Raw genomic sequence first — 8165 nt, 5'->3', positions numbered from 1 at the left:
TTAATTGTATTAAGCTTCCTTCTGAACCACAACAGAGTCACAGAAGGAACATCAGTTGTCAGAGTGCAAATGACAATAAATTATTGCGATGGAAAATGCCAGGTCTCCTTGTGTTTCAGGAGGTCCTGGTGTAGGATGGAGTTTCATGTGCATGTTGGGAAAGTGGAATCTATTCTGGAGGGAGATCATTTCTAAACTCAGGATGTGGGGGTTTGGGAAAATGCAGCACTTTTGTTGAGGAAACTTTGAAAGCCCATAGGTTCATGCACTTTTCTCAATTTCAGGAGATGGGTCTAGGTCATCAGAAAGTAAAACCCTATACCTTACACATATTAAACCAATAGCTCCAGCCCCTGTGGTAATATGTCAACACTAAAATAATACTTGGTCTTACATACAAATCTTTACATTGAAAAATGGACTTCTTTGCTACATATGATTAATAAGTAAGAACATCGCCAATGATTTCAGTTGTATTTGTCCGATCTTGCAGCTATGCCAGATCTCAATATGCTGGAGGCCTATTTTAAAATAGATATCAATACAGTAAAACATTCACACTTAACAGTCCCATGATAATATCGACCTGACATTTGACAAGAGAAATTTCCTATAATGCCAGTGGAAAAAATTCACTCAAATGACACATATCGTTCTCCAAGGAGCTTAAGACTAGAGGCCATGGCAGAGATAAGACACCAAGCACAACTGAGCTTGTTCTTTTCTAGTACTTGAAAACATGATTTATTGTGTACAAACACATGATGTCAAAGGGGGTAATTGTGCTGTAAAAGCAACTAATTACATTTATTTTAAAATGTAAGTGTATGAAGGAATTTCATGAATTCCAAATAATAAACTGATTTTGGATTTTAAACACGATCATGTGAAAACTATTACTTAGAAGTAATACTGTGGGAACTCCCTGGATTGGCCCCTGATCCTGCTGCTCCTGTCTCTGGTCCCCATTGAGAACACCCTTGGAGCTCTGATATACCCCCACCCATCCCACCTCCAGCCTACCCCCACTACCGTGTGCCCTACCCCACCTAAGGTCCTGCTGCTCTGGTTGAGCACTGGGACAGTGGGTGGAGCCAACAGTCCACCCTACTTCAGAGACTTCTCGGAGCAACTCAGAACAAAGGAGACCTGACTATCAATGCGGGACCACCTATAATTTCCACTGGCTTGGTCTCTGACCCTGCCTCCAATCCTCTGCTGGAGTCCCGGACCCCTCCCAGAGATCCGCCTATCTCTGCAGGTCCACTCAGAATTCCTGTGGGCAAGATCCTTGACCCCCATATCTGGGCCCCTGCAAAAGAATGAGGTTTCAGCAGGTGAGAGCCAGTTTCCAGTGAGATCCCACTACCCTGCAAAACCTTCTCAAGTTCCAGCCCAGCCCTCGTCCTCTTCCACTGGCTATTGGCCAGAGATGACTCTGGGACCAATTAGGGCTGCCTGTCCCCTACAAACTCTTCCACCCCACCTGAACTCCCTGGATTGGCCCCTGATCCTGCTGCTCCTGTCTCTGGTCACCATCGAGAGCACCCTTGAAGCTCTGATACATACCCACCCATCCCCACCTACAGCCTACCCCACCTACCCTTTGCCCTACCCCACCTAAGGTCCTGCCGCTCTGGTTGAGCACTGGGACTGAGGGTGCAGCCAACACTCCACCCTACTTCTGAGACTTCTCAGAGCAACTCCGAAAAAAGGAGACCTGACTATCCACGTGGGACCACATATAATTTCCACCAGCTTGGTCTATGACCCCGGCTCCAATCCTCTGCTGGAGTCCCGGGCACCTCCCAGAGATCCGCCTATCTCTGCAGGTCCACTCGGAGTTCCTGCTGGCAAGATCTTCTCCCGGCAATTGGCCAGAGCTATGGGCCAGAGCTATTGGCCAGAGGACTACAGTGAGTACCTGCTGGCATCTTCTTCTGGATCCTCATCCTTGACCCCATCCCTGGATCCCTGTCTGCAGAGAAACCTCCTAGAGAGCTTGGAGCACACAGAGCTACAGATATTGAATCTCAGATCCACATAAGCCCATCGGGGAAGGACCATAGAGAGAGGGAAGAGAAACCACCAACACCTACTGGAAGAAACGATGGGAAGAAGGCAATACAAGAGAACACCTAACAACAGAAAGACAAACATGACACCACCAGAATCTAAGGAATCTACACCAACTAGAATGGAACACAACAACAAACCAGAGGAAGCTGAAGGGTACGACTTAAAAATCACCATCATAAAAATGATAGAGTCCCTCACAGAAGATGTGAGAAAATCCCTTAAAGAAATGGAGGAAAAAACAAACAAAAAAGTGGAAGAAATGAACAAATTCCTTAAGGAAAGTACAGAAAGCCAAGAAAAAACAATTAACCAGGTGAAGGAAACGGTTCAAGACTTGAAAAATGGAATTGACAAAATAAAGGAAACACAAATGGAAGGAAGGCTGGAAATTGAAAAGCTGGGCAAAAAATCGGAAACCACGGGCACAAGCATAACCAATAGAATTCAAGAGATGGAAGAGAGAACCTCAGGCTCAGAAGATAAACTAGAAGAAATATATTCATCGACCAAAGAAAATCATAAATCCAACGAATCCTTAACACAAAACATCCAGGAAATGTGGAACACCATGAAAAGGACAAACCTAAGAACAATAGGCATAGACAAAGGTGAGGAAGCCCAGCTCAAAGGTGCCAAAAACATATTCAACAAAATCATCGAGGAAAACTCTCCAAATCTGAAGTAGGACAGGCCCATGAAAGTACAAGAAGCATACCGAATGCAAAATAGGCTGGACCAAAGAAAAAAGACCCCTCAACATATAATAATCAAAACACCTAGCATACAGAATAAAGAAAGAATATTAAGAGCAGCGAAGGAAAAAGGACAGGTAACATATAAAGGCAGACCTATCAAAATTACACCTGACTTCTCCATGGAAACCTTCAAGGCCAGAAGGTCCTGGATAGTTGTTCTAAAAGTATTAAGAGAACACTGATGCCAGCCTAGGCTACTATATCAAGCAAAATTCTCAATCAATATAGATGGAGAGAATAAGATATTTAATGACAAAACCAGATTTTCCCAATATGTATCTACAAATCCAGCCCTATAGAAAGTATTGGAAGGAAAACTCCAACCCTAGGAAGGTAACTATGCCCACAAAAATGTAGGCAACAGATAATCCATCTACACCAGAAACCTAGGGTGAAGTAGAACAAATATATTCACAATAGCACTGCCAACAACAATCCTAAATCAAACAAGCATCAACAATCAGTGGACCTAACTCACCCTCAACATTAATAGTCTTAACTCACCTATAAAAAGACACAGGCTAACAGAATGGATACGAAGACAGAATCCATCCTTCTGCTGCATACAAGAAACACATCTTAGCTCCAAAGATAGACATTACCTTAGGGTAAAGGGTTGGGAAAAGATTTTCCAATCAAATGGAAATAAGAAGCAAGCAGGCATAGCTATCCTAATATCTAACAAGATAGACTTCAAAACAAAATTAGTCAAAAGAGATGAAGACTGTCATTTCATATTCATTGCAGGAGAAATCCATCAACACAAAGACTCAGTTCTGAACATCTATGCCCCTAATACAAAGTCACCCACATTCGTAAAAGAAACACTACTAAAATTCAAAGCTCATATAAAACCGCAAACACTTATAGTGGGAGACTTCAATACATCACTCTCAACATTAGACAGGACCACAAATCAGAATCTCAACAAAGAAACAAAAGAATTAACAGAAGTTATGTCTCAACTGAGGCTAACAGACATCTATAGAACATTGCATCCAAAGACAAAAGAATATACCTTCTTCTCTGCTCCACATGGAACCTTCTCTAAAATCGACCACATGCTAGGAGACATAACAAACCTCAACAGATACAAGAGAATAGGAATAGTCCCCTGCATCTTATCGGACCACCATGCTTTAAAATTGGAATTCAACAACAACACAAATAGCAGAAAACCTGCAAATTCATGGAAACTTAACAATGTGCAATTGCACCACTCCTGGCTCAAAGAAGAAATAAAGAAATAAATTAAAGACTTTCTAATGTTCAACGAGAATGAGGATACAACATACCCGAACTTATGGGACACCTTGAAAGCAGTGCTACGAGGGAAGTTCATTGCACTAAGTGCCCATATGAAGAAAACAGATGATAGTCACATAAGAGAATTAACAGCCCAACTGAAAACCTTAGAACAGAGAGAAGCAAATTCACCACGCAAGAGTAGATGCCAGGTAATAATCAACTTGAGGGCTGAAATCAACAAAATAGAAACCAGAAAAACAATACAAAAAAATCAATGCAACAAAGAGTTGGTTTTTTGAGAAAATCAATAAGATAGACAAACCTTTATACAAATTAACGAACAAGCAGATACAGAATATGCAAATTAACAAAATCAGAAACGAAATGCGGAACATAACAACAGACACAAAGGAAATCCAGACAATTTTCAGGTCATACTTTGAAAATCTGTATTCCACAATAATCGACAAGTTTCTGGATAACTATCACTTAACAAAATTAAATCAAGATGAGTCAATCAACTTTATTAGACCTATAACCCACAATGAAGTAGAAGCAGTCATCCAAAGCCTTCCTACCAAAAAAAGTCCAGGGCCAGATTAATTCAGTGCAGAATTCTACCAGACATTCAAGGAAGAACTAATACCACTACTCCTCAAATTGTTCCACAAGATAGAAACAGAAGGTTTATTGCCAAACTCTTTTTATGAGGCCACAATAACTTTGGTACCCAAACCTCACAAAGACACAACTAAGAAAGAAAACTATAGACCAATATCCCTGATGAACATCGATGCAAAAATACTCAATAAAATACTGGCAAACCGAATTCAAGAATACATCAGAGAAATCAACCACCATGATCAAGTAGGCTTCATCCCTGGATTGCAGGGATGGTATAACATACGAAAATCTATCAACGTGTTCCAACATATAAACAAACTGAAATAAAAGACCATATGATTATCTCCCTAGATGCGGAAAAAGCATTCGACCAAATTCAAAACCCTTTCATGATAAAGGTATTGGAGAGGTCAGGGATAACAGGAACATACCTAAACATAATAAGAGCAATATACCGCAAACCAACTGCCAACATCAAACTGAATGGAGAGAAACTTAAGACGATTCCTCTAAAATCACGAACAAGACAAGGCTGTCCTCTCTCTCCTTATCTCTTCAATATCATACTAGAAGTTCTAGCTAATGCTATAAGACAACAAAAGTAGATCAAGGGGAACCAAATTGGAGAGGAAGAAGTCAAACTGTCTCTATTTGCAGATGATATGATAGTTTACATAAGCGACTCAATAAACTCTACCAGGGAACTCCTACAGCTGAGAAACACATTCAGCAAACTAGCAGGATACAAGATAAACTCAAAAAAATCAGTAGCCCTATTTTTTTTCAGACGACAAAGAGACAGAGAAAGAAATCAGAGAAACATCACCCTTTACAATAGCCACAAGCAACATAAAGTATCTTGGTATAACGCTTACCAAACAAGTAAAAGACCTATATAACAAGAACTTTGTGACTCTAAAGAAAGAAATTAAAGAAGATACCAGGAAATGGAAAGTTCTTCCATGCTCATGGATAGGTAGGATAAACATATAAAAAATGCAATCTTACCAAATACAATCTACAGATTCAATGCAATCGCCATTAAAATCCCACCACAATTCTTCACCAAACTTGAAAGGATAATAATCAACTTTATATCAAAAAACAAAAGACCCAGGATAGACAAAACAACCCTATACAATAAAAGAACGTCAGGAGGCATCACCATTCCTGACTTTGAGCACTACTACAGACCTATAGTTCTCAAAACAGCCTGGTATTGGCATAAAAATGGATAGGTAGACCAATGGAATCGAATTGAAAATTCTGATATTAATTCACGCACCTATGAACACCTGATTTTCGACAACACAGCTAAAATTATACAATGGGGCAAAGACAGCATCTACAACAAATGGTGCTGGCACAATTGCATGAGTGTGTGTAGAAAACTGCAGTTAGTCGCCATGCACAAAACTCAAGTCCAAATGGATCAAAGACCTCAACATCAATCCAGCCACATTGAACCTCTTAGAAGAGACAGTAGGAGGTACCCTTGAACAAATTGGTATAGGAGACCGCTTCATGAACATAACTCCAGGGGCATAGAAACTGAGAAAAACAATTAATAAATGTGACCTCTTCAAACTTAGAAGCTTCTGCAATGCAAAGAACACAATGGACAAGACCAAATGGCAGTCCACAGACTGGGAAAAGATTTTCTCCAATCCTATATCTGACGAAGGGCTGATCTCCAAAATACACAAAGAACTCAAGAAACTAGTCAACAAAACACCAAATAACCCTATTAAAAAATGGGGTACAGAACTGAAGAAAGAATTCTCAATAGAGGAAATCAAAAAGGCTGAAAGACACTTAAGAAAATGCTCCACATCTTTAGCTATCAGGGAAATGCAAATCAAAACAACTTTGAGATACCATCTTACCCCTGCCAGAATGGCTAAAATTAGAAGCACCAGTGATGACTTATGTTGGAGAGGATGTGGAGAAAGGGGAGCACTCCTCCACTGCTGGTGGGAGTGCAAACTCATACAGCCGTTTTGTACATCAGTATGCCGGTTCCTCAGGAAAATGGGAATTAGTTTACCACAGGACCCAGCAATCCCCCTCTTAGGCATATACCGAAAGGATTCTCATCCATGCAACAAAGACATCTGTTCAACTATGTTCATAGCAGCACTATTTGTAATAGCAAGAACCTGGAAGCAACCTAGATGCCCCTCAATTGAAGAATGGAGAAAGAAGATGTGGCACATCTACACAATGGAATATTACTCTGCAGAAAAAAATAATGGTATCTTGAAATTCGCGGGCAAGTGGATGGCACTTGAAGAAACCATCCTGAATGAGGTAACCCAGTCACAAAAAGAGGAACACAGTATGTACTCACTCATATATGGATTTTAAAATTAGATCAAATGATCACCAGCCTATAATTCACATCACCAGAGGAAGTAGGGTACAAGGTGTATTCTAAGAGATTCATATAAAGTCCCTCACAGAACAGAGAAGGGAAAAGTCCCACAGATCTCAGGTGAAGTGGGAAAGACAGTAAATGGAGAGAGAAGGTGAAAATGAAGGGGAGGAGAGGAAGGCATGTGCGACCAGGAGGATTGAGCCTGGTTAGGAATGGAAGATAGGAAAGAGAGAGAGACAGAGAGAGAGGGAGACAGAGAGACAGAGAGACAGATACAGAGAACATAAAAGAGGGAGCCAATATTGGTTTGAAGATAAAGTTGAACACAAAGAAAGGTCGAGAGAACTTCAAGACTGCTCCCAACTAACAATCTCAGCTTCCGTGGAAAGGCTATCATAAATGCCCTTCCTGGAGAATGAGATCAACAACTAACTTCTCCATGGAGCCCTCAACTAATGCCTGTTGAAAACAGGATCAAACACCCATACATAAACACTGAGTGGAACTAGAACCCAGAAGCAGATGGAGAGGACAAGACCATGCAGTAGAAGCACATAGAGACAGCTTACCTGAACAAGGAGGACATAAGGGCCACTAGACTGATAGCTGGGAAGCCAGCAGGGGACTGACTCGGGGCCCCCTGAATATGGGTCTCAGCCAGAATGTCTGAGCAGTCTAAGAGACCTCAGACAGTGGAGCCAGGATGTAGCCCTGGTGCACAAAAGGACTTTGCAAACAAATCCCCCATGGAGCGATAAATGCCTTATTCTAGAGACAGGAGAGAAACCCTAGTCCCTACGTCACAGGACCTGTCACATCTATATGACCACAACTGGATGGCATTCCCCTACATATGGAATTGTGTTGGGGGGATGGGACGGGAGAGTGTTTAAAATGCATGTGAGATGGCAGAGATGGTAAAAGTGAGGGAAGGAGGGAGGGAGGACTGGAGGGGAGGGAGGGAGGGAGAGGGAACTGGGATCGACATGTAAAATAATAAATTAAAAAAAAAATTCTTTGACTCCATAATTTAACTTGAAGAACAAGTTACTGGGGAAAAGGATTTCTATTTTTGTTTCCAC

Source organism: Phodopus roborovskii, unplaced genomic scaffold (genome assembly GCF_943737965.1).
Source record: "Phodopus roborovskii unplaced genomic scaffold, PHOROB, whole genome shotgun sequence".
Taxonomy (NCBI): domain Eukaryota; kingdom Metazoa; phylum Chordata; class Mammalia; order Rodentia; family Cricetidae; genus Phodopus; species Phodopus roborovskii.
The sequence above is the reverse complement of the archived record's forward strand: the minus strand, read 5'-3'. Positions refer to the sequence as shown.